The sequence below is a fragment of the Miniopterus schreibersii genome (genome assembly GCF_964146895.1).
Source record: "Miniopterus schreibersii genome assembly, chromosome: 13".
Classification (NCBI taxonomy): domain Eukaryota; kingdom Metazoa; phylum Chordata; class Mammalia; order Chiroptera; family Miniopteridae; genus Miniopterus; species Miniopterus schreibersii.
This window is the reverse complement of record NC_138113.1, coordinates 5,506,264-5,533,977: the sequence shown is the minus strand read 5'-3', so window position 1 is coordinate 5,533,977 and position 27,714 is coordinate 5,506,264. Positions and strand designations below refer to the sequence as shown.

Genomic DNA, 27,714 nt, shown 5'->3' with positions numbered 1-27,714 from the left:
TCACTCGTGTCAGATCCTGTCAGCTGCTGTCCTGAATTACTACTGACTTGGGCTTAAGGTCAGGGTCGCCTTGTGTTTGAATTTCCTGGTGAAATAACACACCATTCCCAGGACTGGTTGCAGGCACGTGATGGGCATCCTGGAGCTGTGTGTGCTGTGGATGCTGCAGGGCTGCTCTGCTAGTCCAGGAAGCCTGCTCGTGGCCAGAGGACAGCCACTGTCCCTGAGCAGTCTCGGTCTGACCATGTGCAGTCTCGCAGCCATGGGCGGAGGAGCTGAGGCTCCCAGCCCGCCCAGTTCAGGGCAGTTGGAAGCTCTGTCTGTTGGTTCTGCCTTCCTTTTATTGTAGATCTCTTGGTTTTTTTTTGCTATATCATTCCTGGTATCAGGAACTGGCCCAGAGACCAATGAAACCTTTATTATTTGGTGTTTTAATCAATCTGCAGTTTGCAAGAGAGATTTTTGCGCTAAGGTTGAGTCAGTCTTTTTTCTTAATCACGCTCGGCCGTGACAAAGTACAGTTTTGTTTCCATTGCTCTCATCTCTTTGCTGGTTGATTCTGGGCTATCACGTAACCACTCTTGGGCCTTGGAGACCTCATCATAAAATGGACATAATTCCTTTTTTGCTGACCTCAACATAATACCGGTAAATATGAAGTAATTTAATCTGGGGAAACGTGATGTATTAGTCAGATTTGCTGCATAAGAAATAACCCCCAAATTTCAGTGGTTGGTAGCAACAAGCATCTTGCTTGTTGTCACATGTCAGGGGTTGCAGGCTGGCTTCTGGGGCACTGCTCCATATTTCTTCTTATTCCGGGAGCTCGGCTGGGTCTCAGATTGGGTCATGCTCATGACAAAGGGAAGAAAGTGAGTAAGGCCCCAGCAACTTGAGATGCTTCTTGAAGCTTCTGCCTTATTCTACTCACATTCCATTTGCTAAACAGGGCAAATGGCCAAGTCCTTATCAATTGTGTGTCCCTCCTCTGGGAGGGAGGTGGTACATACAAGTCCGATGGCAACCAGAAAAGCTGTGTAATCTTTTTACAATTGAGACAGTTATGCAGCCCATCCCACACACTGTAAACCTATTAATCAAGATGCAACTATTGTGTCCTTAATAAAATAATATTTAATGGTGTTGTAGGACTGAGCTTATGTATGGTGTCTATATTTTAGTTAACTAGACTACACTGCATTCGCCAACATTCAATTATACTAGAACATAGCTGCTCCACCCTGGAAGAAATCTTGTCTCACTCACCCATGTGCTATGGGTGAAGCCTAGCACTGTGCCCGGCAGATAGTAGCTTTTGGATACAATGCTAGTTATTCTGCATAACTGCATGAGGTCACGGCTGCTCCAACACCCAAGAGTCAACTATGATGAGAGTTTCCACAGCCTATTTAAGATCAGAAAATTTGGCAAAGTGTGTATTTTAACTTTGAGCCAGATAAACAGGTTTATGAATTTTTTTCTTAAATTCAAATATAATCGCACCTCTGAAGCGCTTTCCCCCTGATGCTGGAACTCATTACATTACAGAACTTTCATGGTGCAAACATAACTCAGCCTTCAGCCTTGTTGCCAGTCACCGTCCTCGCAGGGACAGTGATAACAGTGCTTTTAGCCATTGTTGTGTCTTTCTTTGGGGCTGCCCAGAACGCTTGCTAGTCTTCATATCTTCTGTTGTTATTTTTGGTCCTACCCTGTCTTGCTGGAAGCAATGGCAGACTCTTAAATTTAGAGAAATGAAAACCAAGGCACCAAGATGTGAGGGCCCAGACAAAGGCCTTGGAGGGGTGTGGCCCCTGCTCCACTCCCGAGCTGTTTGACCTGGGGTTAGTTACCCAGCCTCTCTGTACCTCATTGCTCACTTCTGCAAAATACAGATAGTAATAACCACATCTTCCTTCTATGGGTGCTGTGAGGATTTGCTGGGCAATGCATGTGAAGTGTTTGGAGCCGTTCTTGACTCATAGTGAGTGCTTGGTGCATTCACTGTTCGTTTTAGTTATTAGCTCTGACCAGCCTTGGCAGAGAGAAGCAGGTCAGGAGCAGCACAGCTGCCAGCTCCTCGGGGACCATTCTTCACGTTGCTGGTCTTTTGAGAAGGGAGAGCAAATGCAGAAATGAGGTCCTGAATTGAGCTGGGATGTGGGACTCCTGCACTGAAAGACTCAGAGGGACGGTGAGGAGGGAAGGGCCCTGCAGCAGAGGTGGCCACACCTATCTTGACCAGTCTGGGGACATAGGGCACAGGCCAGAACACTCTTTAGATTCAGCATCCAGGGCCTCTGATCGTGTCTCACTTGCGGCCTGGGTCAGGCAGGGCCGGGCCAGTCTGCCAAAGGTGTGGGGCCTCTATGTGCAAAGGGCAGCTCGGGAAACAAGCTCACAGCCCTGTCCCAGGGAGAGGGCTCCGTTCCAGGGGCACATTTACAGTGCAGAGTGCCCCACTCAGTCGGAGGCTCCCTCTGCATGTGCAGCATCCTCCGGGGTCCTTGCAGGCAACCATCATCGGTCTCTCTGTAAGACCTCGAGCAGACTGCGTTCCAAGGGACCAGTGTGAACTGCAGTATGAACCTGAACATGATAAAACGTCATTCTGCTTTTTATTCTGTAATTGAGGTTTTCCTTTCCTCTAGCGCATTTGAGTAATTGCCTCCTGAGCATCCAGACATTTCAAAACCCATTTCAACATCTAACGCTTTTGTCACCAGGACTAACAGGTTGTAGCGAGACAAAACAGCTCATTTAGAATGCTGTGTTTTAGTAATAACAGGGACAATGTAGGCCTTATTTACATGTTAATCATCTTCCCTTCTGCCAGCCTCCGTGGGGTGATGCATTCTCCGTACAGCTCGAAGTGTTCAAGGGCCCGGGGACGCTGATTTGCAGGTTGATTCCCACCATATTGTCTATCTCACTCTTCACCTCAATCCTGGAACTTGCACATGATTAACACCCATTTTATGGAAGAGGCAATTAAGGATCAGGGGTTCGAGCACTTGGCCCGGGTTATAAGAGCTGGTGAAAAAAGGGGCCAGGACTTAAACCTGCAAGTGTGTATGACCCAGAGCGTGTGTTCCTGGCACTGCATTGGATAGTGGTCAGCTGTGTGTGGTCAGACCAAGCTTTCCGAGGGCCAAAGTGGGTGAAGATTTGTGTGCATGGAAACCTTTATAATGAGTCTCAAAGCATTTATGTGAGTGTGGTCCTAGAGGTCAGGAGAGGTCCAAGATCTGTAGTCTTCAAGCTAGAGACCCAAGATAGCCAATGGTATAGTTCTAGTCCAAGTTCAAAGGCCCGAGAACCAGGAGAGTCAATGGTTCGAGTCAAAAGACCAATGTGCCAGCTCGAAGACAGTCAGACAGAAAAGGGGAATTTGTTCTGGCCTTCAACTGATTGGATGAGGCCCACCCACATTGGGAATCTTTACTTAAGCATTAAATCTCATCCAGAAACATCCTCAAAGACACAACCAGAATAATGTTTAGCCAAATATTTGGGCACCCGATGGCCTAGCGAGTAGACACATAAGACTATCATCCCAGAGACTTTTTATAAATATAAATATAATTAAAGAAAACAGAAAGTTACAATGAGGAGGCCCCAACCCGAGACAACATGTCTTCTTTGGTCTTGCAGGGAGACCTGAGCTCACTTGCCAGGACGGTGCCCAGGTCCCTGTCACCCCTCACAGGGACTGGCTTTTCTAGATTCCCACCTCCACTTGATAGGCTCACCAAGGAGGCAGATTCTTTAAAGAAATCATCTGGACTAGTGACTTAAAAAAATTCCATGTCGTGGTAACATGGAAAATAGTAAGTTTTGTGCAATACACATAAGAAATGGGTAAAGCTGCTGTGGCCACCCTGACCCCACCGGCTGTCCCCCTGCACTGAAGACATAAATTAGCACATCTTTGCCACATGGTTGGAAAACCCTGATTTAAACCAACCCATGTATTTTATAGGTGGGAAAACTGAGGCCCAGAGAGAGAAAACCAGAGCCATCGGTCCCTGTCTGAGACCTTCCTGCACACTCCTGGTTGCACTGCATGGCTGCCTTGCCACTTTGGTCACTCTGAATTTCTGAATTATTCATCGGCCATTTGTCACAAATTGGCAGGGTCAGCTAACTTCTGTGTGTGTGTGTACACGTACACACATGATCTCTTCCCAGCTATGCTATAAATTTTCCAGGACCGGGCCTTTGCCACGTTCTTTCTTATACCCTCCATATTAGCGAGCATGATGGCATGGACTTTTTTATGTATATAAGTGAGTAATCACCCATCTTGTCTTTTAAATTAAACCTTGGCAGCCTCCTACATCGTGTCCCTTCTTCAGAAAGCCTTCCCTGATGTCCCTGGCTGTAAATAATCTGCTTGGTCTGATCCTCCAGAGCATCTTCTTTGTGATATCTTAGAGCTTTTACTACTTTCTGCCTTATATTGGAGCCATAGGTGAATGGAGTCCCCCTCCCTTTGCAATACTGTGACCACTTTGAGAGCAGAACCAGTTGTCGCTCATGGCAGAGTGGCATTTACTCAGCAGGCATTCAGTTCAGACTGGCATCTTTGAGGGCCTCTGACACCTCAGACACTGTGCTAGGTCCATCCTTTCAAAGCTCGTTGGACCTTCAGCAGCCTTGGGAGGTGGGCATGGCACACACACACTACCTTCACTTTATCCTCTGAGGAAACTGAGGCTTGAAGAGGGGCCGTACCTGTTCAGGACTCTGAGCTGAAACCAAGACCTCTGGCTCCAGATCCCATACACTCTGCACCAGCCCAGGGTGCATCCTTGCTTACCTTAGCTAATGCCTGTTGAATAAATCTACAGGCCAAGAAAAGATGAGTTCATTGATTTAGAGGCTAAAATATGCTGGACATAAGTCCTGTGTAATTTTGTGAGTGGTTGTAAAGGTACCCTCCTGTTGGAAAACATGAGAACAGTGTTGGTTCTCATGGACGCGTTCTGCTTGCTGCCAGCTGTCCCCTGGAATGTCTGCGAGTTCGGTTGAAATATGACTTTCAGATGAAAGAATGCGTCCACTGTCCCAAGTCTTCCTCCCTTGATTCCTACCACAGTAAAAATAGGCATTTATACTTTTTCATTTTGAAATTAATCGGTTTCCTTGATAGGTTTTGCCTTTATCGGGTAAGACCAATCAGCTGCTGACCCATAGGGGTCTCTGTGGTTGTGATTCCGTGTGTGTGTGTCAGGGCTACGAACATCCTGCTTAATTTTTCTGCTCTAGCTTCTTATTTCCCATAGCAACAATTGACCCCCTTCCATATAAAAGACCCCCCAAAGGTAGAAGGAACATGCACAGCGATGCTGAACACATCTTCCGTGCGATTATCTGAGTGTGGCCTCCGAGGAAGTCAGTTCTCAAGCCCAGTTCATTTCTGACTCTAATCAGAGCTCACAAGCCCCTGATCATGCTTCTGAGTTGGGTAATGGCCAGTCTCTCCACAAATATCTGCCAAGAAAACACGCCCAGAGGAAGCTCGAGATAGACAGCAGCAGTTAAGCCCCAGCACCCGCCTGACACATGCATCTTGAGTCGCCTGGCAAGTTCCAGCTCACTGGGGGTCATGGCAGGGAGTGCTGTAGAAGAAATAGTTATCCAAGTGAGGCTAGAACTCAGGTCAGTCTTCAAAGGGTCCTGCAAACCCTCTCCATAGCCCACGGGGCACACTGTGTGACGTTCCTTTGTATGGATGCAAACTCTGAGGCTCCCAGGACCGGTCCTTGTGCTGAGGGGACTGATCTTAGAGGAGAGCCTCTCTGATCCAGTTATAACCTCTCTGTGGGGCAGGATACAGCCCGCAACTAAGTGGGATGTCTCTCTGCCTCCCCACCAGCTCTGCCTCAGAACAAATCACAGCAACGGAGGAGAGGATGCTGAGACCCTGACATAGAGAGTCAAGAGTCAGCATCAGCGTCCTTTACCAGGCCCAGGCCTGCAGGGGTGGACTTGACTTACTGAATGTCTGCTGGAAGCCAGGCACTGTGCTGGACGCTGGGGGCAACGGGAGGGCTAACGCATTTCCTGTCTCGAGAACAAGTTTAGTGCACAGGTGCTTCTCAGGTTATTTTCTTACCTCCTGGAACTGGCCCTGGCAGGAGACGCGACGACATTCATTCACTTCTGCATTCACTGAACAAGTAATTTTAAAACACTGTGCCTGGGTGGGCACTGAGGGTGTGACAGGGAGCAGGGCTGCCCTGGTCTGCTCCTGTGGGTGAATATAGATAGAATTAGGGATAGTATCTTCGTAACATTTTATTGGGAAAGGTGCGAAAATGTGTAATGCGAATAAAATTGTAGAGGGATATTTATACACAATTATTTACCAATGTGGGTGTGTTTCATTTTCATTTTGACTGTACGTCTGTCTCACAAAAAAAAGTATAGTTTTCCCTTGAAGTCCCTTGAAACTTTTCCTTGGCTGGTCCGGGCAAGTTGGAAACTGCTCAGCTCTCCTTCTTTAGTGGCTTGGTGTAATTTGGGCAGGCTTTTGGGACACTGCTGCATCGGAAGATGTTGGGGAAGGTTCTATCTCCAGGCCTCGCTTCTTGCCTTTCTCCTGCCTACACATGCCTTTCAGCTTCCTTCTCTGAGGCTAAGAGCTGTTTGTTTTATAAACTACAGTTCAGGGATCATCAGCTAAAGTCATTCATGCAAGCATTTGACAAATATTTATTAAATGCCTACTTTGTGCCATGCATAGTTCTGGGCACTGGGGGTGCATCAGTGGAAAGAAATTAGAAAATAAATAAATACTGATAATACCTCAGGTATGTGTAACAAAGTGATATTTTTTGCCTTTTAATATGTTAGGGGATCAAAAGAGCGATGGGAAAAAATGGAGCAGAGAAAGGGGGATATATTTTGATCTGTGCTGGATATATTTTAAAGGTAAAGCCAGAAGAGCTCCCTGAAGGATTGGATGTGGGACATGAAATAAAGAGAAAGCTGAGATGACTCAGTGCTTTGTCCTAAGAAACTGGAGGGATGGAATTGCCATTAGCGGAGATGAGAAACGGGACGAAGCAGGATTGGGAGGGGAGGCGAGTTCACCCCGAGGCCACCTTAAGCCTGCGTTAGGCATCCAGGCGGAGGTTTCGAGTGAGCCGTTGGCTGCTGTGAGACGGGAGAGATCAGAGCTGGGAATGTGAATTTGAGATTTACCACAACGTGGATGATACTTTCAGCCATGAAACTGGGCGAGGTCATCCAAGGAGTGAGTCTCCGCAGAGAAGGGAGACTGAAGACCCGAGTCCTGGGGAGAACCAACGTTAGATGTTTGGGGAAGAGAAGGGGCCAGTCAAGGACACGGGGAAGGGGCAGACTTTAGGAGGGGAAAGAAGAGGCCGCAGTCTCCTAGAAGCCGAGTAAATGAGCTTCCCTAGAAGGGAGGATGGCTCGACTGTCAGAATTGCTGATGGCCTTGTAAAGGGGAGACTGAGAACTGCCTGTTGGACTGAGCGCCCTGGAGGCCGTTAGCTCGCTGCCTCTGCCTCCTGTGCACGCCTTCAGCGATGCCCTTCCGCACGCAGTGATGGGATTCGTGTGGGCGCCGTGCCGCCCACGATCCAGGAGCCATCCTCCTGAACGTGGCACGAGAGAGCCCGTATGCGTCAGGACCTGCCTGGAATGAAATGCCGAGGGCAGCTGGGCACTCCTGCCTTCAGACACCTTGCAGCGCAAGGAGAAAGGCGAGGTGCGTAGAACCCGCCACAGCCAGAGAAATGGACTGGGGGGTAGTGAAATGACGCGAGTTCGCAGGACAGGGAGATTTTCCCGGGGCCTTCAAGGTTGAGCCCATAGCTGAAGTGACCTTTGAATCTGGTCTTAAGAAAGGATAGGGTTTGAAATTAAGGAGAGGGCGTGCAGAGAAGACGCTTGTAGATGGAGAGCCACAGGAGAGCGAGCCAGCAGGCAGTGGGCTGGAGGGGAGGCTGTGGGCGGAGGAAGGGCCCGAGGCTAGAATTGTGGACGGTGCCTCCAGGGCTGGGCTTTATGTCTTAGCCAGTGGGAAATCCTGGCTTTTCAGCTATGCGGTGATAAGGTGCTCCTTCAGGAAGAGGCATCTGGCTGCGTGTGCAAAACCATCCTGGGCAAAGATAATAAGGCCTAAATTAGGGCGGCCGCCGTGGGAGGAAAGAGACGCCGCAGCCTCAGGAGCAGAGTCGCAGGCCATGGCTCCAGAGCGCAGGCTGCGGGGAGGTGGCTTCGGCCCCGAGCCCTCCCTAAAAACCGTGTGTGCCTTTCAGAGTGCAGTGGCTTAGCTGGTCCCTTGTCCCCTCCACCCCCATCCTATTCCAAACTGTGAGTGTTCAGGCTTCACCTGGTCAGTGAACTGAAACTGGCTGACTTTGGGAGCTCTGTGATTCTCACGGTCTCTGCATTTAGGAAACAAAAATACTCTGAGCATTTTGGGACCGTCTGCCTGAGCCCGCCTGCCTGCGCCCGCTTTTTTAAAGAGGTGATGGTGGAGAGGTGAGCACTGTGAGTGCTGCTGGGATCCCTCCCAGTCACCTCCAACCTCCGTCGCCGATCCTCTGTTTCATCTGAGCTGATCAGCTGCATGCAGCATTTTCAAGAATTGTCTCGCAAAAGTGGTTCTCAAAGCCCAGAGAGGCAATTCCTGGTGCCACCGCGACCAGCATTGCCACAGGAAATGCCAGGCCACTCAGACGGTGCCCAGGCAGCCTGCCTGCTCGTTTCCCTGGGAGGATCCAGCCCCAGGAGCGTGGCCTCGGTGCCCGAGGGTGGAAAGCCTCTGTCTGCTCTGTGATTCTCTCAGCATCTGCTGGGGTGGGCTGAGGCAGGGCAGGTAATGGCGCCCAGGGGGGCCCTCACTGATTTCCGTGAGATTGGAACCCCAGGCTGTGGGGGAAGGGCCTGGCCGGCAGCCAGCCCCAGCATCCACATTCACGTGGCAGCCTTGGGGGAACAGCCTTTGTGGCGAGCCTGGCTTCCTCCTGAATTTGCCCATAAAAGGATAAAAGTGCTGCTATCTGGTCGGCACTGGGGAGGGTTGCCGATGATAAATTTTTTAAAAGTGTGGATATTTTTTCCCCTTTGTGCAAGGAGCCTGTGTGTGTGTGTGTGTGCGCGCGCCTGTGTGTTCCTGCTTCCTCACAGTGTGCAGCCTGCATGTGCTAACAGATGGATCCAGCCTCATCTTTTATCTAGTGTTACAGGAGATAAAACTGAAACTGGGTGATATGCTGCCTCTTCCATTTAAGAGAGAAAAAAATAAAATAAAAGGTGCTTTAAGGGAAGACCTTATGGTCCAAAAGGGTCCAAACTATTGTCTGGCTTTACTCAAAAGGCAAATACAGAAGATCCATTTAAAAGTGATTTTCTCCCTCCCCCTTCCCGACGTCTCCAAAATATATGATCTGTGTCAAAGTAGGCCAAGCTTTAAGGCGATCATGAATTATATATCAAGAGACATCATTACCCAGGAGTCTTGAACAAATGCCCCATGGTTTAAATTTTACAGACATCCCCCCACCCCCTCCCCCGCCAGCGGTAGCAACTCCTGTCCTTGCATTCTTCCCGAGATGGAAAAGAAGTGTTTTAGGAACTGCAGGAGGCGTGATGCTAATCAGGCCATTGTGCAATGGTTGGAAAAGGTCCCTCAGAAGGGAGCTTTATCCCCGCAGCTGGACTGCGCCCCAGGTACTTGGGCAGGGGGCCTGTGTGTGCGTGCATCTCTGAGCCGCCACCCGGCAAAGACCTTGTCATTTACCTGAGTAGCAGGTATGCTTTAGCTACTATGCGCTCACTAGGATTCAGGAAGGGCTTCGTGAAAATAATTCTTTCATCCGAAATTAGAAACATTAACTAGACACATAGGAAAAGTGGACTTTTGGTGTTCTGGTTTTGGCCGCTTTACAGCTATTGGCCTGGATCAGAAAGTCAGCCCGGGACACAGGTTCCCAGGACAGGCCGGTCCCCGGGCACAGCACTGAGTGGGGACCCCCTTACAAGACACCTACAGTGGCAGAAAGTGGTCTCAGCGACACGCCCGGTCTCCCTCCCGGTTTGCCTTCTGGGTGGGCGTTTTATGGTGCCGGCCTCTCCTACAGCCCTGAGAGAAGTCATGTGTCATTTCCCATATAGGTTTCTCACCTATTTCTAACCTTTAATGACCCTTTATTCACCATCTCACTTTATTCTTACCATGCTTTCGGGATATGGAGGGGACATTGTGCCATTCCCGTTTTAGAGAGAGAGTCATTAAAGCCAGCATAGAGAAGCAGCTTGCCTAAGGTCACTGCCACTGGAGTAGTGAGGCATATATGCACCTGATATAAAGTACCACCCCGGCACTATCAAATAATGAAAGGTAAACCCCATGACAGAGTCCCCACTTACGTGTAGATTCCTTCATGAGGCTCAGCCCCTGCCTCCTGCTTGGGTCCAGGCTTCTCTCCCGCCCCACCCATCACGTTCTTGCACCCAGCAACACCCAACTTCATGTAATTCCTGCTTCTGGAGCCACCTCGCTCCGGTGCACGCTCATCGCCTGTGACTGCCGCCTGAGTCCCTCCTCGTTCAGTCTCATTCTCATGACCCATCTCGCCCCACTGAGTCCTGTGTGCATTCCAGACTCAGCTCAGGCATCGACCTTCCCATGAAGCTCTCACCTACCAGATCCCACCCAGCAGGTGAGGTTAGGTGCCCATCAGTGGTGATTCCTTGCCAGCCCGTGTTTCCATGACAGCAACAGCCACCCAGTTGAATTACCAGTTTTCAACTTTACGATGGTGCAGAAGCAATGTGCATAATACATTCCATGAGATATTCAACACTTGATTGTAAAATGAGCTTTGTGTTAGATGATTTTGCCCAACCGTATGCTAATGTAAGTGTCCTGAACACATTTAAGGCAGGCCAGGCTAAGCATCATGCTTGGTAGGTTAGGTGTACTAAATGCTTTAACGATATTTTCAAGTTATGATGGGTTTATCAAGATGTAACCACATCGTAAGTTGAGGAGCATCTGTTTTTTTAATTGTTGTTTTATGTATTTATTTTTTCTGGTAGCTTATGATCCACTAGCAAACACAAGGGAAGTGCCACACTTTGTTCTCAAAATCTTCATCTGCAAAGTAGAAGAAACACAGGAAGCTAGTGATAGGCTGCAGGGTAGGCCTTGGTGGGACGCTTCCTTCTTATTGGCTGTCCCCTCTGGATGCTCCCCAAAAAAAGCCTCCACCCACCAGGTAGACTTCAGCGACTGTCTTGCATGCCGATCAGGTATATGGCTGCATTCAGACTCCAAGATAAAGTCACAACCACTGTCCTATTCATAACCTCCATGGACCCAAGCTCTGGGTCTCCCAAGTCTGTGGTTTCTGATCTAGCACTGAGTCAACATGTCACTGGGGGGCAAGCAGGTCATTAGGGTTGAAGGAACACAAAATCCAAGAGTCAGACAGACCTATATGAGAGTCCCAATTCTTCCATTGATGGGCCTTTATGTCTGAATCAGTAAAATAAGAGAGAGGAGTGTGTGTGTAAAGCTATTTTTTTAATGAGAGATTATTTTGTAAAGCATTTGGCACATAAAGGATACTCAGAAATATTGGCCATTATTGATATGAAAACAATTAAGCTTGCAATCCAATAAATCAGAAAATTATTAATAAGCTAGCAAAATAATTTTGCCATGACTGGAGGAGTTATATTGTTGCTTTGGGTTGGACAACTTTAAATTAAAAGAAGAAATTTGTTTAAGGCACCATCATCAGAACCAAAGAAATGCATTAGCTGATCAGCCTTTGGGGCATTTCCTTACTTTTCTTAGCATGGGCTCCCTTCTCTCCATTACGGCATGACAAGACCCATGTTTCAGGGTCATGGATGCGAGGAGTGAATGAGAGGTGAAGAGTGGAAGGGGCCAAGCTCAGCCAAGCATAGAGCTGGTTCTGAAGAAGTAGATGCTTTGAAATGTATCTCTCTGAAGCTGTCTTGCTTCCACCCTATGGCCCCAGGTCCTACGGATTGAAACCAGGTTGTACCGGGGGCCATAGGGTGTAACCTGGATTGTAACCTACCTGGGTTCCAAATAAGCCTGGGAGTTGAGCTTTTAGAGACCTGAACATAAACATTCTCTGGGTGTACAACATCTGCATTTGGCTGGGAGTCAGTGAGGAACTCCGAGTGGCCCCATGGCAGCCCCCTCCTCCCCTGGGCCACAGCCCCTCCACCGTGAAGTGAAGGGGCGGGCGGGGCACACAGTTGCTCAGGTGGCTCCCAGCCCTGGCGTTCTGTGCGGCTCATTTAGAGTTGAGTGAGTTGTCATTCACAGACCAAGAAGGGCAAATCAGCTCATTATTCGGCTCGCAGTGCTGGTGCCTGGGAAGCCACTGGGTCCTGCCACGTCTAGAATTAGCTCTGAGCCCTTGGGCTTTTAATTAAAGGGCTTTGTGAGTCAGATGGTTTATGGGGAGATTCAGATCTTCAGGGAGACACCGAGGGCAGTCCTCCGTCCCATCATCTGTCATCTACTCCTTGAGAAACCTGCCACTCCCAGTGCGAGGATGGGCAATTGGGATCCTGGCAGGGGACTTCGGGAGAGGCGTGTGGTTAAGCTTCCCCCACAGCCCCCTGACTCCAGGCCCCCAGGGCCAGTCGACATGTTCCATGTCACCGCCTTTTTCCCTGTGAGTGTCTGAGCTGTGTCAGCCTAGTCTGATCCTGATGCAGTCCCCTGTGGTTGCCACAACGCCTGGAGTGTTTCTTACCCAGTGCTGTTTCCACTTTGGGTGGTTTGTGCTAAATGTATTTTCAGCCCCAAGTGGTACAAGGGATAAAAGGATTGTCTACAAAAAAGTGGTTTCTGAATGTGTCAGAAGCAGGGCTGCCTGCTGTGTGTTTTTAACACGTGCATCCCCAGAGGAGGGTTTGAAAACCTCGCCTTTCAAGATATTTCAACTCATATTAGAAAGTGACTTAAATAAAATCGCTCCTCTGACCATTGCCACTGTGATCACCAGGCCGGTGATTATTTGTCTAAGCCGAGTCTCCAGGCAGGAACATCACACCACTTTTCCCCGTGCTCTCACAGGGGGTGAGATCACACATGTCAGATTCTTCTACTTGTTCTCTTTGGGGGCTGGGGGGATGGGCACCCCCTGGAGTGTCGGCCTGCTGGGCAGAGCACATTATGGTTTCAACTGGACCTGTTTGGTTTTCCCACAAACCATGATTGAGCACCTGCTGTGTGTCCAGCACCCTGTTGGGACACGAGCTCTGACTTATTCTTGCATTGTCACCTGGAGCAAACCTTGCAATTCTCTGTCATTGGCCCCCAGGGTTCCTGACAACTGACCAGCTTCCTTTATCTTTCTCCTGGATGCTGATGTGCTCAAGGCTCTTGAATGGGCCACTGTGTTTGAATAGCTTTAGATCAGGGTTTCTCAACCTCAGTGCCATTGACATCATGGGCAAGATAAGTCTTTGTTGTAGGGACTGTCTCACAAGTTGTAGGATGGTTACGGTACCCATGGGCGCCAGCAGCACCAACAATTGCATTGTGAAACCAAAAATGTCTGCAGACATCGGCAAATATGACCTCATGACTTTACACTGACCAAAATGTCCTTCTGGCAACTGTCTTAGTTTATATAGTTACATATAAGGAAAGCAAGGATTTTTGCTCCCCTGTTATAAGGTAATTGAGGACCAGAAAGAGAAGAAACTTGCCCATCAATGAGTGAGTTGGAGGCAGAGCTACAGTTATAATTTAAATCTCCTGTCTTCCCAACCCAGTGTCCTTCTCATGGACCCATTCAGTGGTGAGCTGGTAAATGTTTCATAACTGATTCCCTGGGAAAACCAAAAACAAAACACACCTCATTAGGAGTATTTGCCAATTTCATGGTGTAACTCCCGCTGTGGCTGGCTTCTATTTATCAGACTCACTGAATGCGAAGTTGGGAGAAGGTACATATAAGTGGCTCTGGTAAGCTGATGTCACCTGGCTCCAGAATGCCACTGGATTCATGTGTACTTTGCTCAGATGTTCATCTTGCTTCCTCTGGACCTTGTCCCTCCCCCTGTCCCCGTTCTCTCACAATCACACACACTTGTTACTGTGAGGTGTGACGGGGAAGCATTAGCCTGGTAAGGGTTTTTGATTGTCTGTTTGGATAAGTATAGAGCTGTTCGAATGGACTTTCTTCCTCCCTTTTTTGTTGAATGAACATTTATTTTCATAACCTTTCTATCCAAGGGGTCGCAGGAGCAGTAGGACAGTTCTGGTCTTAGGTCAGAATTCCTAGGGAGCTCATCAGTAAGATCTCCTGGACAGTATGAATCCCTGCCCAGGAACTAAGGGATGTTGCTCAGCATCAGATACAGTGAGTGTGTGGCACTTGAGGTATAAGATAGCGAGGGCCAGCGGGCTGTTGGATATACTGTGCTAGACAGAGTGTGGGAGAAGGGTCTTGGCTGGATTTCAGTCCAGATATAAGCCTCAGTGTCCACGCGTGTGAAAGCAGAAATAATAACCTTCTCATTGTTGATGAAAAGAGCAAATATGCTATCTGATGTCTGAGCTTCCGATGCCTACTCTCACAGTTCGTTGTTTGGTGGATTGGCTGGTTGTCATAATATTGAAAACTCATCAAGCCTGAGGACTTAGCTGGTCTTGTGTTTTTTACTTTGGCTATGATTCTGTGCCATATGCTCCTAGTCATCTTCTCCATGGTCCGGCATCAGACCTGGGAGAGCCCGGGACTGTGGGAAGAGCCCTTCTCTGGATATCAGGAGACCTGGTTTCTCCTCCCACCTTTGTGCCACCTCATTACGTGACCTCAGGGAGTAGTTGGTGTGACTGGATGTGGGTGGCCCCAGAGGAGGGGTGGGAGCATGCTGTGGTGTTTGGATTTCATCCCAGAGGTAGAGGGAAGAGTTTGAAGGGCTTTAAGCAGAGAAGACGCATCATCAGAGGTGTGCTTTAGAAAGTCATTTCTGCAGGACACTGGGCCAGAGTGCAGGCAGGATGAAACCAGTGAGGAGGTTGGCGCAACAGTCCAGTCAGAAAGTGATGAGGTGACCCGTGGGCACTAAATGCTGAGTGGCGCAGATGGAAAGTGCTGTGAGAGTTCAGAGGAGAGGTCAGTGTGAAGTGGGCTGTCAGCATATCAGAGAAGACTTCATGGAGGAGGTGAGGCTGCTGCTGGCTTGGATGGATGACAGAAAGAAAGGCGGTGTATGGAGGTCTAAGTCTGTGTGCATATCAGGGCAAGAAAACACAAAGCTGCAGTAAGTCATATGGGGCTTCAATTGAGAGCTTATATAAAGGATGGTTCTCGATCGTATGGACCTGAACGCTAAACTTGGGAGTATGGATTTTGTTAGACAATGCTGCTGGTTCTCACGGGGAAAGCACATTTTCTGTTGATGTCTGTAGGGAGCTTATCCCCAGCATATTCCTGTCCACAGCTCCCACCTCTCTTTTCCCTTGGCCAAGTGCAGGGTGCCTGGGACCCGGTGAGGGGTGTATTATGCACCCCTGCAGCCCTGAGCTGGGGAAGGCAGGATCACCCTGAGTCTGGAGGATGAATGGGGCCTGAATGCTGATTGCATGACTGGTGATTGGCCTTGCAGCAGGGACCCCGGGCCGGGAGCAGCTGTGCTGTTATCGAAGTGCGTCTCCAGGGCTTGCCTGCCTGGGCCAGGGCTACCGGCCTCAGCAGGCCTCAGCAGTGTGGATGGAGATAAGCGGCTCCCAGCTGTCGCAGGTACCTTCTCAATCATTCTCCCTTTTGTCACCTCTGACTCCCTCCCCTTACTAAGAAGAATGGAAACCCCCCGTTTTCTCCCACACTGGCTTGGTGCAAGTGTGTCTGGGTCTGTCCACAGCGTGAAGGATGCTGGCCTTGTAGCATTTGAGTGAAATGAGATCAGCACTTTCTGTGAAATAGAGCAGAGCTCGCTGGGAAATGGTACAAGCTGGACATCATTGCCCCCGAGGCTCACATGAAAAAACTGAGGCTCCGAGGAGCAAAGTGACTCGTGCAAGTTTGCACAGCCAAGACCTGTGGGGAGAAGACGAGCTCCCTGGGGAGAAGCTACCTGTGGACTCCGTGTATTCCTCTTGGGTTAGAATGGGGGCGTTCCACAGGAGAGGCTGCATTTTCATGGGGTGTTTAACAGAAGCCTGTCACGTAGGAAATTACTTTCTCAAAGGGCAGTGTCTATCGTAGGTTAAGCTTTTACAGAAACACTTCATTGAAGGGCTGTTCTAGACATTGAGGGTCCCAGGTTCCAAAGTCCCCTTCATTGGATGGCAGGGAGGGACTTGCTCAGTGTTAGATTTAGGGTCAAAGCAGGTCCTGGCCGGGTAGCTCAGTTGCTTAGAGCGTCGTTCCAATGCACCAAGGTTTCAGGTTTGATCCCTGGTCAGGGCACATATAAGAATCAACCAATGTGTGCATAAATAAATAAGTGGCACAACACATACCACCCCCTTCCTCTCTCTCTCTAAAAAAAATCAATAAATTAAAAAGTTTTAAAAAAAGAAGTTTAAGGTCAAAGCAGAAACAGGAGCCCAGATTGCTTGTTTTTCATCAAGCCAGTGTTTTGCCGCCCACCAGCCTCGTGGGGTAAGCGTGGTCTTCACAGAACACCCAGGGTAAGCCACCCCCAAGAGGTGGCCTCTGTTGGCGGCCCTGTAGGCCAGGGGTGCTGGGGAGCTCACAGGTGGTTTGTGGCACTTGGGTGGTGTTTGCTGTGTGAGACCCACAAGGTTTGGGGTACCGGAGTGCTGCAAGTGTCTGCAGGTCTCGGCAGCACAGCAGGGTCGTGGGGAACTCGGGCACAAATGGCCGCAGCCAGGTTGGCTCTCGCGTGGTGCTCTGTGTAGTCCAGCCATGCCGCCTTTCTTAGTTTCTTACTCCTGGGCAGCTCTGGCCTTGAACTTCCAGAACAATTTACTCAGCATTTTCTATCTGCACCACTTAGCATTTATTTAGGGGCAGTTGTGTTTGCTGAAGTCCAGGTACCAAGTACATGGGCTTCACCGGCCACTTTTAACGCTGGGTAACCCTAACGACCCTGAGACGGAGCTGTTGTTCCCGACGGGGCAGCCGAGGCTCAACGAAGTTACAGTTCCCAAGCGCTGGGCTCGAGACCCCAGGCTCTTTCCACAGCCCCTCCTCCCACCAACACTTACAAAAGCGTTTGATGCACCAGCTTACGGCGGGCACCACAGTCGGCATCAGGGCACATAAAGCCCTGCACAGCCTCACAGCAGCCTCTTTTTCCACTGTATCCCTGCCACCTCTCTCCTTCCTCCCCAGCCACGCTGAGCTTCTCACTGTCCTCAAGGAAGCCGAATTTTAGCGATTCCGCCCTCCACACTCATCATTTGTGCAGGCCTCTGGATGAGTGAGACATTCCCCTCCTCTCAAGAAACTTCCCTTCCAATGGCAGCAATTAAACCTGGGTCTTCAAAGTAGCCCAAAGCGGCTTGCTGGTGCATATCATTCGTTGTAAGATCTGCATTCGACAGACTTTGCATCTGATGATCAGAGAGAAGAAATGAGGGACTAAAGGTCTCACAGCCTAGTCAAGGCCAAGTTGGAGGTAGACAAGGTCTCCTTGCCTCCTATGAAGCATTGGTTCTGCCTCAAAGTGTCATCCCGGCTTGGGTTCAGGCACGGCCTCCGCAGCCTGAACTGTGTTTGTTTCTGTCTTTAAATTTTTTAAATTTATTTTTAAATTACAGTTGACATACAATATTATCTTAGTTTCAGGCATACAACATCGTGATTAGACATTTATATACATTACAAAGTGATCCCCAATAAGTCTAGTACCCGTCTGACACCTTACAAAGTTACTACATTACCGACTATTCTCTGTGCTGTACTACTTTACATCCCATGACTGTTTTTATAACTGGCAATTTGTCCTTCTCCATCTCGGTCTTATTGCTGCCTGCCTGATGGAGAAGAGGATGCCTCAGCGTCAAACCTATGAAGTTGTTAAGGCAAGACGCCTGACACTCCTGTAGCTGCAGCCCTGGGAAGAGAGGAGGGAGCATGGCATGTCCCAGGCTATCTGAGATTTAATTGTACTGATGTTTGGGGTTTTCAGAGAGAGGAGGAACAGATCTCATTTGATTTCTAGACTGTCTCCTACCCTCCACCCCAGAAGAGGGCCCAATGGAACCGACACTGAAATACTATCTGAAAGAGAAGGCATCTACCTTGGCAGTCCTGTTCAGCTCAAAAGCTGGGTGGGGTTTTCTGAATTCATCAGCCAGTTTCACAGTGTTCTCCTGCCATGCACACGGGGGCACTCACCTTAAAGGCTATGTAGGTGGGTCAGAGATCAGAACAGCTGGTAAACTATAACCTTGGGAAATGGAGCCATTGTGAGCTTTGGAGCAGAGACCTGGGTTCTTGTCCTGGTTCTGTTACCCCCTGCCACTGACCACTGCCCTCCCACCTTGTGTGAGATACTCCATCTGGGAGTGATGTATGGACCCCTCCGTGGTTGTGAAGCATAGTGGTGGGAGTGAGAGTTGTGAGATTGAACTTGGGTTCAAGTGCATACTTCACCACTAACTATCAATGTGTGCTGTTAACTGTGGGCTGGTCATTCAGCCTCTCTGAGTTAGCTCCCTATCTGTAAGACATGGCTAATGGTAGTATCCCCATTTTCAGCAGGATGGATATGAGGGCCGGGGGAGACAGTCACACGACTTGATGTGCAGCACAGTGTCTGGGACATAGGCAGTGATCAGTGAGGAAGAGTGACATTCTCCTGTGCCATCACCATCATCCACTCCTTGACTTCTGACAGTTTAGGACCACCTGAACCCAGGCCGCTCTGGTCCGTCCCCATCAGGCCTCTAGGCTGCTCCCAGAACCATGGGTTCCCAGCACGCCGACAAGGGAAAAACCTAGTTGGTGGGGAGAGCTGCATTCCATCCTGGCTTTTCCACCTGCTTGCTGAGTGGCATTAGACAAGTTCCTTCCCTTTTCTAGGACAGAGGTATCTCCTGAATAATATTAGAAGTAATAATGGTAGTAGTCATGATAATACTAATAGCAATAGTGGGTTGAATGGTGGCCCTCCCAAAAGATGAGTCCATGCCCCAACCACCACACCCTGGGAATGTGACCTGATTTGGAAAAAGGGTCTTACCTGTTTACCAAACACGATCACTTGCAGAAGCTCCTACACAGAACAGATAAGGAGCTTGGCTGTTTGGTGTTGCTGCAGGAGGAGGGCCCAGAGCCCTGCCCCCAGGCCCCTACAGGTGTCCCTGGGCCCCTCAGGCCCTAGAACTTCTGTAGAGCTGTCAGAAACCTCTGGACTAGACCTCTCGTGATTCAATAAACACGAAGCAGTTTCTGCAGACAATGGACTAAGACCTATGCTTTCTTGCCAGCATTTACTTTACCTGTGTTGGTGGGTGAGTTTGAGTCAGGACTTTCCTGGTTTCAAAAGAACAGCAGATTCTGTTCTTTCCTTGGTCCAAGATTCTTAAGATGGCAGATTCTGACGGAAAGAGCAAAACAAAAGCCGGCTTTAAGTGCTGCTTCCATCGTTTCCGGGCCAGCGGAATAAGAAGGGAGATCCCCAGCCAAAGGGCCCCAGCTCCGCACCCTCCGGGTAGGTTCAGCACATGCTGGCTGTGGAGAAAGGCCAGGCCTGTCCCAGCAACATACTGCTCGTTGAGGAAACGGGTCTTGTGTCCTGTCCGGGGCCTGCAGAGTCTCCAGGAGGTCTGGGCAGCAGCAGCTGCCTCCCGCACTGGCTGCCTATCGAGTTGCCTTAGGTGGCCTTAGGGGAGCCACCGAGCCTGCACGTCGGGGAAGACTGGCTAGTTATTGGAACAGCTGTGCATTCAGGTTCTGGGTGCCAGGGCTCAGGTAACCCAAGAGTCCTTTGAAATATGTTGCTAGAGCTGGTCACACCCTTGCTTCTCGAGCTGTAGCTCGACTGCTTCATAACCTGTCACATCTGCCTGTTATGTGCAAGGCCTGAGAGCCTAGCGGATTGAGAAGACACTCGTGAGCAAAGGGAGCATGGATTGTTGCAAAGGAATATTTGTGTGGATTGGAGAGCAGGGGACTGTCCAGGTCAGTTCTCTCCCAGCTCAACAGGCATAACATAAACATAACCAGCCTGTGGGACTGTGGATTATATCAGGGTGATGATCTGTCCTGTTTGCCTGGGACAGTCCTGGTTCGTGCCTGTTGTCCCACAGTCACCCTCACTGTACGTGACTGTGTACCTGACCTGAGTGCAGATGCCATGTGGATAATGCATTCAGGTAAAACCGTGCACCTATGTGTGCCGACAGCTCAAAAGGTGACTGTGGGTTAGCACCACTGCGCGGTCTCGGGTGAGGCATGTCACCATGTCACACACATGCGGTGTACAGGGGTGACATCATGGGACAGAATGTCCCATAGACCATGCTTCAGCTCTTTTCTTGTAGCCAACTGGCTCTCAGACTTGAGGAAATTACTTAGTGTAGCCCAGCTATAAATTAGGACTAATGACCCAGCCATCAGAGCTGGTGTAATTACTAAGTAACCTGTAAAGCATGTAGCCTAGTTCCTGACACATAACAGGCTGCCAACAAATGGCATTATTATTATTATTATTATTATTATTATTATTCCGTGGCTGTTGTTATTTGGCTTTAATCTCTCCAGCTCTGAAGTGGTGGGAGGTGACCTCTGTCCTGTCCTGCTCTCCGGGTCTTTAAGAGGCTGAGACCAGAGCCTAGTGTCCCTGTGAGCGTGTGCGGTATTTGAGGTGGGGACTCTTCACAGCATTTGCTTGCCTGCCTGTCCAGAGCGTCCCGTCCCCTCTGACATGGGAACTGATTTCCCAAGACATCATCCCTTCTACCCACCCTGGTGGCTCTGTCATCTCCGGCCCTCCCTGCCCCTCCCAGGCCTAGCCTACTCCCCCCTCCCTCCCACCAAGCCACGCTGTGTAAACACCAAGGCCAGATGTCATTTACTGGAGCTGGCTGGTGGGAAGGGGGGTGCCACCCAAGGGAGACTGGGGACCGAATTCCTCGTCCTGCTGGCTCGGCACCTCTCCGTATTCCCACCCTGAGCCTTGCGCCCTTCCTCTGCCTTTGAATGAAGGTGTCATCTGTTTCTAGTTTATTCCCTATTTCTTTTCACTAATTTGCTGCCCAGTATTCCTCGACCTTTTTTTTCTTTTAAACGTACCTGATTGGAGAGGGAGTGTGACACAGTGGCCTCTGGGGCCTCTCACTCCCAGCCCCCACCCTGGTTCCCATCAGGAGGCTCTGCACTGTTATCAGTATTAGCACTGCAGCGTGATGGCTATTATTATTATTATTATTAGGGTTGTCTATCTGTGTGATTGTTCAACTTCCCAGGTAATTGTCATCCTCATTGATGCCCGTTGGGAGCTGCGGGACTTTTGTGAGAGTTTATAAGCAAGTAAAGTGGACAAAGTGGACAGGAAAAGCCTCTGGACTACATTAGAGTCATGGTCTGAAGGAGACTCACCTTTCTGCAGGCCCACCCCTCTCAGTTCTGTGGCAAAAGAAAGCGGGATTCTTTTTTTTTTTACTGTATTTATTACCATTTTATTCTTTTTTTAAAAAATTTAATTTTTATTTTTGTTTAAAGAATTACAGATATCCCTTTTTCTCCCCAATGCCCTGTTCCCCCCCGCCCCCGTTCCTTCCCCCTCCCCAGACCCTCTCCCCACCATTGTCCGTGTCCTTGGGTTGTGCATATAAATTATTTGGTTACTCTCTCCCCCTCCACCCCCGGCCCCCCCCATCCCTCTGACATTTGTCAGTCTCAACTATGCTTCCATGTCATTGAATCTATTCTGCTCCTCAGTTTATTAAGTTCTTTAGATTCCACGTATAAGCGAGATCATGTGATATTTTTCTTTCGCTGCCTGGCTTATTTCACTCAGCATAATATTCTCCAGGACCATCCATACTGGGAAAGCGGGATTCTTGCTGGGCCCAGTCGGGTGAACCGACTCCCAGTCATATGCCCTGAGAGCAGGTTATAACGTAGGGAGGGTGCGAGGAGCTCAGCAGGGGGTGGGGTGACGCTCCCGAGACCCCATCCCTTGGACAGCTGCTCTCTCTTGCCTCCAGGTCAGTGTGGGGCGCACCTGGCCTCTCAGCCACAGCCGGGAGGTGAGAGACACGGTCCCACCACGGGGCTCTCCTTTGGAAATTGTTCTGTCCTTTGTCTACACCCAAGTGCCCATGGGAGACGGCGCCTGCGCCAGGGCACCGCTTTCTCAGGCTGTGCCCTGTGCTGGAAATGTAGGGGCACCCCCCCCCCCGAGTCTCTCCCTGCCGCCACTGTGACCTGCTGTCCCAAAATGCAGGGCCAGCTCCACAAACCCGGCTCAGAAATCACTTTCTCACCAGGCCCAGGGCTTTGCAAAGTTGCTGTGTTTTCTGTATCATTTCCTTCCCTCCCCCCTCACTTCCTGTTTTTTCTTCCCCTTTCACCGCCCCCACCCAGCTCTCGGTCCGGCTGCCTGAGAGCAGGAACTAGCGCGGAGCGTTGATAATCACAATTTCCTGGCCGGCCGGCCGCTGTCTGCTGCTCGGGGCTGCAGCCAGGGCAGCGGGCTCCTCGGGGCACGTGAGCCCCGGCGGGGAGCGGGCAGGAAGCCGTGGCCTTCGGAGCCCGTCTGAAGGGGAACCTCATAAGAATGATCCTTCATGCCCCTGCAGCAATGCCCAGCTTCCAGAGAATATGCTCCTGCGTCCGAGCTAAAACACTGCAGAACTCCCGGTGTGCTGGCCGAGTAAATACAGTCAAGTTTAGATGGACACGGCCTGGATTGGGGAGCGAGATAGGAGTTTATTAATGATCCTGCCCCGTATTTTCTTTATGACTCTGCCGATCGTTCTAGATCTCTGAGGTTTGGTTCCCTAACCCTGTGGGAAAACAGAGTCAATGGTAGTTATGAGGACAGAGGAGGAAAATATATCTAGGAGAGTCACATGGTGTGCCTGGCAGATAGTATTTGCTTACCAAATGCAAGATCCCGTTTTTGGTTTTGGTTTTCTGCACAGAGAAATGGCTCTTCAGATGTCCAGTAGCCAGAAAAATTACCTAATCAAGGGTTCCCATGGGGGGAGAGTCCATGTCCGTTACTGTCTTCCTGAAACAGGGAGAGAAAGACAGAGAGACAGAGACAGAGAGACACACAGAGAGATGAGAGACAGAATGACAGGTACAGAGAGACCTACTGAGACCTCCCGGCTGGGTGCAAACATGCCCATCCCTGGAAAACAAAGCCGCCCCTCACTGGGCTCATGGGTCATGCTGTTTTCCGTAGCAATATTTTTCTAAGGGAAACAGGGACAGCCATCCCAACCACATGCTTGAGGTGGACTGTTTTACTAATTTAGCTCCCAGGGGTAAAACTGCAAAAATGACAAAAACAGTAATCTGGAAAACGTGCCGCCTCCCTTTTAGAAAATCTTAAAAAAGACAAAAACCGAGAAAAAGAAAAAGGAAGACTTCCCATCCAGGGTCAATGGCCAGTGAGTGGTTTGAGAAGTCAGCCAAACCATGTGGCTGCCTTTTAAAAAATTCCAAAGAGATACGTTCACATCTGGATCCCTCTTCCAAGTTGCCAAACCTTGAGTGAGGCTCTTTCTTCGCTGAGCCTCAATTTCCTCCACCGCAAAACGAAAGCCTGAGACGAGGTTATCGCATGGGTTTCTTTCAGCCCTGGGAACCTGTGATCCTAGGACTCTCTCCTCTCCTTAAAAAAAAAAGTATTGTTATTAGAGGAGAACAGGAAACGGCCTCTCGTAGTAACATGACTTGCATTCCTTTTAGCAGATTATCACTCACTTAAGGACAGAGGAACCGCAGGACGCAAGGGGGCCACAGCCCTGATTTGGGGAGCCAGACTTGTCTCGGCCTGACGGCTGCTCAGCTGGTTCGCTCCATCAGCCTGGATTGGTGAGCTCGAGTCGCAAGAGCTATCTCCAGGTAAGACACAGCGGGCTTAGGTGGTAGCCGGCTGCACAGCCATAGCCAGCACTTCCAGGGGCGGGCATGGGTGATATTCACGCTTACAGAGCATGGGAAAGGATTACGGATGAATGTCATTTCGCCAGATCTGTCATCTGTGATTGGAAGCTGTGCCCCCTGACACCACATACGTGCAAAAGGAAAAACCAAAACCAAACAAGGACCTAGTTAAGAACTGGTGTGCCCTGCAGGGTTGCTGCAGTGTTGAGGTCGCCGACGGGCCCTGGTTCTATAAGTACGTGCTGAGCGGGAGCTATCTTGAGACTTTTGAGTGTTTGGGCAGGAGGTAGAGCAGCTTAGGACTGCGTGCAGGAGGACAGCGTACCTGAGCTGCTTTAGGGTGCTTTGTTCTTGCAGCACCCGTTTTGGATCAAGCACATTGGGGTTCCTTTCTGCCCATCCAGATTTAGCCCAGCAGGGGGAGAAGTCCTTCAGGAGCCAACCTGGGAGGGAATTCAGGTCTTGTGCAGAGGTCCGGCTGGCACCTCGCTCACTATAACAACGTCAGAGACGGATTCAGCTCATGACCTTGCCATCCAAGAGCACGAACGGCAGGGCGCCCTTCCCCTCGCGCTCTTCCCTCGCCGCCAACGCGCTGGCTCTCTGTTACCTCCCACCTCTCCTCGCAGTCCGTTACGGACACTTTTCTTATCTACAAAGAGAGGGTCACATCTGCTTGGACATCTTCGTTGAACTTGGACCTGACATGAGCCGACATTCCTTTCTGATGACGAAAGACCTACTGAGGGTTCGCTCCTGGACTCTGTTGTATTAACACACCTCCCCTAAGCTGGCCCGGGGACCCACCTACCAGATCAGGAATCGCTAAGGAGGTGCCAATACGCCGAGCTGGCCACATACCTGTCACCCTTCACTAGTTGCTGGTGTCACCGTCTGCCGTCCTCCCTCCTAAAGTTCTTCTTTTTCGTCTAGATATCTTGCGTTTCCTTGAAAACTAAAACCAGAGCATTTTATACGGCTGAGCACAGTATAGGAGGTAAGACCAGGTGATTTCTAAGGTATTTTCCAATCCCGCGGCCCCAATGTCACTTTATGCCTCGTTCCTCATACCAGATTCTCATCTGCTGGGAACGAGGGTCACCTTCTGCCCCTTTTTCTTTCTACGGTTTCTCTTCCCCGTGTGGTTCCCTGAGCAACAGCCTGATTCAGAAGGAGGTGGGTTTCGGAATTAGACCTCACTTCAAATCTCACTTCCGCTATTTATTGGTTGAGTGGTTTTGCCTACATCATTTTAAATTCCCAATGTTCTGCTTCGGCATCTGTGGGATGGGGACAGTACATTCTAATGTGTAGGCTTGTGGTGAGAATCGAAGGACATAAAGCGTTAGTGTAGTTTCTTGCTTATATTAGCCCTCAAAAAATGTTAGCTTCTCTCCCTGTCCAGCCTTATTTAGAGCCACTGAAATATAGCTTGTGCACACGGCCTTGTGTACGCACACTGTAAGTCCCAACCAGTTACAGAGGAGAGAGCTGTTAACAGGCTTTTGATTCCAGAGCTTGTCTTCAGCAGCGGCCCTCCCTCGCCTGGGCTCCGGCCAGAGCGCCCTCTGCGGCCCAGCCATCGGGAAGGCTCGCTCTGTTCTGTCCAACTTTAGGGCCCACTCCTCGCCCAGCGCCTTGACTCCATCCTGTGTCACATGAGGTGTCAGGTGAAAACTGCTTCCCAGCAGCTCTTTTTCCTTTAGACCCGCATAGTCTCAAGATGCAGGGGAATATCCTGGCAGCTGGGATCAGTGAAGCCAGGGGCAGGCATCCTGGCCGGGCACTCAGCAAGAGTTTGCTTCAAGCGCATGTTCATCCAGGGCCACGACAATGCCTTTCTCCCTTGTCTGTTAGTTCTGCGGGGCATCCATCCATCCATTCCACAAACGTTTATGGAGCACGGGGCACGCTGCAGGTGTCCTTCTCAGTGTTAGGGGTACGGCAGGGAACAAAACCAAGTTCCTGCTCTCATGGAGCTTGCATTCTAGTCGGGTCGAGGGACTGTCAACAGGGGACATTGGACATTATATCAGGCAGTATTTAGTGTTATGTGAAAAACTAAATATATCCAAGCCAGAGAGCTAGGAAGTTGGGAGAACAGGCATCACTATTCTGTAGGGTCCAAGGGAGGGCTTCCCTGGTCTGGACCTGAGGAGAGGGAGGGAGGGAGGCGTCTCAAAGGCCTCATCCCTAAAGCATCTTAGGTAGAAATAAGGGTGGGTGCTCTTGCCTAGTAGAGATTTAGCCATTCACTCAAACTCCTGTCCTGGGCACTAGTTCCTGAGACCCTGGAGATGAAAGAGACTCAGTGGCGTCCAAGGGGCCCGTGGACTGGCGCTCGGCCAAGGCCGCCTGGGGAAGTTGCATCAGTAAATTAGGTTGAAGTGAGCAGCTGTCCTCATTTGGTCGTTGTGGAGCCAATTTGCTAGAGTGGGAATTTTCCACTGGAACCTCCCACAGGTCACTTCTACCAGTTCTCTTGGAATTCGTTCACCTAGACCATTGCCAAGTCCTGGCTTCAGGGGAGAGGGAGGATCAGTTCATTCCCCAAACATCTGATTCCCTATTGTGCGTCAGCGCCAGTGCTGGACACCAGGGGTCAGTGGTGATGACATTCAGCCGGCCCTCGAGTTGTCTGTGGTTTTACTGGGAGACCTACTAGTGACTAGACAACGCACGCTCACCAGTGTTGTATAAGAGTGGGTGTGAGAGAGCCCAGAGGAGGGGACCCCAACCCACATGGAGAGGCAGAACCAGGGACGCTCCCTGGAGATGTGCTGTCTCTACTCAGTCCTGGAGATGAGGGGTCACCAGGCAGGTGAATGGCAGGGAGGGTGAGACACTTTGGGGGCGGGGGGAGGGAGCTCCCAGGCAGAGGGGAAGCCTACGCAAGGGATGCCCCCTGGAGGACCTGTGTGCAGCGCCATTCGCTGTGGAATGAGATGTGAGGTGACCCTGAGAGACGGGGGGACTCAGGCAGAGTGAGAAGCTGGAACCTTGAATGCCAGGCCAAGAGGGCTGGGTCTGTCCTGAGGACAGCTCAGAGCTGTGAACAGTTCTTTAAGCAAAGATCCATGACCTGATAAGATGGGAGTTTTATGCAGAGAAAGGTTTAATTTTCTTTGACCCCCAGTTCTTTAAAGTGCTTATTTTACACCCATTCCGTGTACTAAGACCACAGCTTCCTCAGCAGTAGGTTCATACAGATGGACTGAATGGGATGTCTGTCAGCAGTGGGTGGATCTCAGGCGTGTCTACCGTCGTGTGCCCCCATGAATGATAAATGTGGACGGAGTTTCACGTGCAGTCTCGGTACACAAATTGCTAGGAAATGGTTGGAACATGAGCCTTGTTTCTGATAGGAGCGAGTGACTGACCAAAGCCCATGCTGTTCTAGCAGAGACCGTGGAATTCAGGTCTTGATACATATTCTCTTTGTCAGAAAATGAATTGGTAATATCCACCTCTAACCTTCTCTCTGTTGAATACTAAGTGTTCCCTTTAGATATGTATGAATTCATTAAATAGGTAATACCTGACCACCTCCCATGTGCTGGACACTGTGCTAGGCCTTGAAACATCAAGGCAAATCAAACACGGTCAGCCCCTCAAGGAGTTCATT

At 50.0% G+C, this 27,714-nt stretch overlaps 1 protein-coding gene across 7 annotated transcripts in view; it reads left to right on the top strand.

The window, feature by feature from the left end:
• CYRIA (CYFIP related Rac1 interactor A) overlaps positions 1-27,714 on the top strand; it is an 82,767-nt gene that overhangs the window by 15,888 nt on the left and 39,165 nt on the right. For 2 of the 7 annotated variants that reach the window (XR_014000226.1, XM_081157313.1), the window contains exons 2-3: positions 23,892-24,047; positions 25,023-25,086. The gene's annotated coding sequence lies outside the window, so the exon portion shown is untranslated. The remainder of the gene's footprint in view (positions 1-23,891; positions 24,048-25,022; positions 25,087-27,714) is intronic. The other 5 variants (XR_014000224.1, XM_081157311.1, XR_014000225.1 and 2 more) reach the window with 3 other exon arrangements.